Below are 3986 nucleotides of genomic sequence, written 5' to 3'. Positions count from 1 at the left end.
GTCGACGATTTGGGTTTTTTGAAACAGCGGACCGCGCGACTGATAGGTTTCTAAGAAAAATTAAAAGTGTTAGTTTTTTGGAACCCTAGCCTGTAAACCAGTAGTTTTACCCTAGCCTGTAAACCAGTAGTTTTACCCTAGCCTGTAAAACATAAAAACCTCTTATGCACAAATTTTGACCATATATTAAACTAACAAAATGTTCACGCATCTCACTAAACATTATAATTTTGAAAACTATGTTCAAATACGAATCCAATGAGATAATTTTTCTTGACATGCATTAACATTTTGTTAGTTAAATCTTTAGTCAAAATTTGACACAAACTACAAAGGAAACCTATAAACCAAGACGGAGGTAGTACAGTACTACCACTCTACTTGTATTGCCACTTGCCACTGCAAAGTCTCCTGCCATCCGTCCATTCTAATTTTCTAAACTTGTGCAAAGTCACTGCTTTGCTCTGTCGCCGAGGCTTGATTTCCTCCTCGTTTTCAGATTTTGTTCATTCGGAGGAGAGAAAACCCAGGAGAAGTTAAGTGAAGGCATCCATAGTACTCCCTCGATAAATAAATATAAAAGTGTTTAGATCACTAATCTAGTTGTATAAACACACTTATATATCCCGAAAAAAACGCATATATATAGATGATAAATGTTTCCTACAAGCAGTGGTAGTTACCACCGCTTGCGTTTTGTATGTTGTATGTAGTATCTGTCGAAACTGAGAATATGTATATGTAGTATGTAGTATATAACAATGTTTAAGTAGTATATATACTAATATTTAGGTAGTGTGTATCATATTTTTGAGTATGCTCTTTTTTACGTACAAATATGTACGTATTTCACAAATATAACAAAAACTATGGACTCATATGCAATTTTTTTCATGTAACTTGGTTTGAAATATCTTAGATATAGTATATGAACATATTTAAAATAATAAAATAGTATATATAGTACCACATGGTAGTATATGAGATATGTGGGGTAACTACCACCGGGTGGTAGGATGGATTTTCCATATTTAGTCAAACAGATCCAATGAGCAAACAGCCTTTGGTTAGAGCATCTACAGCCGCGATGGCAAATCCAGCTCCTCAAACTTTCGTGGCGTGTCCATGGACACTAACCATTCATGTCTCAAATAATATAATCCACATCTGGACACGTCAATTATCATATCTCAAATCCATACAAACTCATACAACTACGTCGATCAATTGCACATATCTTTCGGCTACTCCATCACAACTAACATATGCCATCAGACAACCAAAATTTGGTATGTTTGGCTATGGTGGAGATCATTCACGCGGACCACGGCTGCCCTTGCCCATCCCGGCGCCCTTGTCGTCCTTCTAGCGGAAGTACTGGTCGAAGACGTGGTAGGGAACAAACCGGATCTTCACGTCGCCGGAGCTATCCTCGCGCGTCGCTGTCCTCCTTCGCTGGCAGTCCGGCCATGGCACAGACCGCCCGGTTCTACTCTCGGGTGAGGTCGTGCATGTTCCTTCGCCACCGTTTCTTCACAATGCGGACGCGGATGTCTTCCTCCTCCGCGGCCGACCGCGCCGTCGCATCAGCCGCCTTCGCCGCCGCAATTTCCCCCGTGATACGAGCCTTGGCGGCCCATATCCTCTCCTTCCCACGGCGGGCTGCCGTTCCCGACGGGACTCATAGTCTGCCCGACTGGTGATGGAGAATGAGAAATTTTCCAGCTACTGGGACCGCGATGATCCAGCCCCAGAGGACCCGAGCGCCTGTTGAGCCGATGCTATGGAGTCACGCCGGACAGATCCATCCGTCGGCCGGGCGTTATTCTCCCGGGAGCGGCGGAGTGCAATGCGCACTGCCATTGCCTCCTCCAACTTGCAAGGGATGACATCCCAGTCGACTATTCGGACTGGTCGGAGTTAGATCCGCTGCCCGCCATGCTGGAGAAGGCTGGGAATCGCCAGAGGTATGGTGAGCTCGAGTGATGAAGGGAGTGGAGGGAAGAGGAGCGTGAAGTGGCTAGAGTTGGATCCGGCGAGCGGAAGAAGACGAATATATGTGCGGTCGTGTGGGCCAACATGGGCTGGGTCCGACATGACGGACGCGCCTGGACGCCCCATATCCGCCCTATATTTAGGCTGGATATGAGGGGTGTCAGTCAACCGGGCGTTTGAGATGGGTTTGAGACGTCTAGCTATAGATTCTCTTACCAAGCTAATTAAGTACACATAGGGGCGGCTTGGCTTATCGATCTCAGGTTAATTCTAGCTTCACATGATTTTCACTACATTTTGATTTTCTTTTACTTAATCGCAAACGCACGATGAAACATTCTGTGCCAGATATTTCCCCGGCTCAACTGTACAGTGTGTCAGTGTCGGTCCCGAACAGGAATGTACTACTGCATCACTTCCTTTGTTACTACTGAACTAAACGATTATTCTCCATGCGGCACGACAACGGTTTAAGCGCCAAGAAGAAAAACCAGGCAAATCCATACTTCATCACATGAAGCCAAGCCGAATAAACACCAGCTAATTACTCCTACTCACCACTACTTCCAACTTAATTTTAATTAATTTATGTACAGTTCATGCATGCGGCTTGGCCCACTCACTAGAGCTGTAGTACTTGATTGCGACACTCGAGCACGTACTACCCTCCAACTGCATCTCAATCGGTTTGACTTGTAATCAGTAATCACAGCCCGATGACGTTCCTGGAGGTGGTGACGCCGCCGTCGACGACGAGGTTGTGCCCGGAGACGTACCCCGACTCGTCGCTGGCCAGGAACAGCGCCGCCTCCGCGATGTCCCGGGCCCTCAGCGTCGGGCCCTTGAGCGTCGCCATGCCTCGCACCATCTCCTCCGTCTTCTCCACCTCCTCCGCGCTTACCGGCGCCGGCGCGCCCCCTTGGTCGTCCTCGTCATGGCGCCACGCGTTCACCAGCATTGGTGTGGCCACGCCGAAGGGGGAGACGCAGTTCACGCGGATGCCGTGCTCCCCGAGCTCGCAGGCCGCGTTCTTGGTCAGCCCAACCAGCGCGTGCTTCGACGCCGTGTACGCGTGCGGGCCCATCCCACCGAGCACGCCGGCCCAGCGTGTTCACACGCAGCACGCGGTCGAACTCGGCGGCGTCCAGGGACGCGATGCCGCCGCTCTTGGCGCCGTTGCTCGCTGGAGGCGCCTGCCGGCCCAGCACGCCGGCGTTGTTGCAGAGGACGTCCAGCCGCCCGTGCCGCGCCACGCAGCACCCGACGGCGCGCTCCACGTCGGCCTCAACGGACACGTCGCAGTGCACGTAGGTGCAGCAGGCCCCGTCCAGCGCGGCCGACAGCGCCTCCCCGGCCGCGTCGTCGATGTCGGCGATCACCACGCGCGCGCCTTGACGGACGAACGCGCGCACGATCGGCTCCCCGATCCCGCGCGCCCCGCCGGTGACGATGGCCACCTTCCCCTCCAGCCTCCTGTGCTGCTGCTGCTGCACCTGCACGGCGACGGCATTGTTGGTGGTGGCGCCGAGAGCGACTGTGCCGGCTTGGGGGGCCTTCTCGGCGGGCATGAAGTCGAGAGCGGTCATGGCTAACAAGGGCGGTGCGGTTGATGATGTGTGAGACTTTCAGTTGCAGGTATGGATGGATGGACGGGAGTGGGACGAGATTGAGCCGCACGGACGTCTTTATATAGGGGCCGGAGCGGCGGATCGGAGCCACGCGGACGCCCGTGGGGATGGCATTTGGCTTGGCACCGTCTTCGTCCTCAGGGGCCGCGTGTGCACACGAACGTAGCGGCTGTGTCAATCCGTGTTAATCTGGTGGTACTAATTCTGTAATACAATGTCGTTTGACCCTCGACTTCTCCACTACGTTCATGGCGACGGCGAGAACGATGTATGCATGTCAGGCCGACGTCACTGCTCGCTGCAAATATTATACAGTATAACATATCCCGGGCTGGTCAAATGATGCCAGCCTGTGGCCGTTCA

General features: G+C 51.9%; 1 pseudogene; it reads right to left on the bottom strand.

Annotated features, from left to right (window-relative positions):
- Nucleotides 1–2393: 2393 nt before the first annotated feature.
- On the bottom strand, nt 2394–3637 carry LOC119367209 (annotated as a pseudogene).
- Between the last annotated feature and the right edge of the window lie 349 nt (nt 3638–3986).

This window comes from Triticum dicoccoides, chromosome 2B (genome assembly GCF_002162155.2).
Source record: "Triticum dicoccoides isolate Atlit2015 ecotype Zavitan chromosome 2B, WEW_v2.0, whole genome shotgun sequence".
Classification (NCBI taxonomy): domain Eukaryota; kingdom Viridiplantae; phylum Streptophyta; class Magnoliopsida; order Poales; family Poaceae; genus Triticum; species Triticum dicoccoides.
This window is presented reverse-complemented; position numbering and strand designations above follow the sequence as displayed.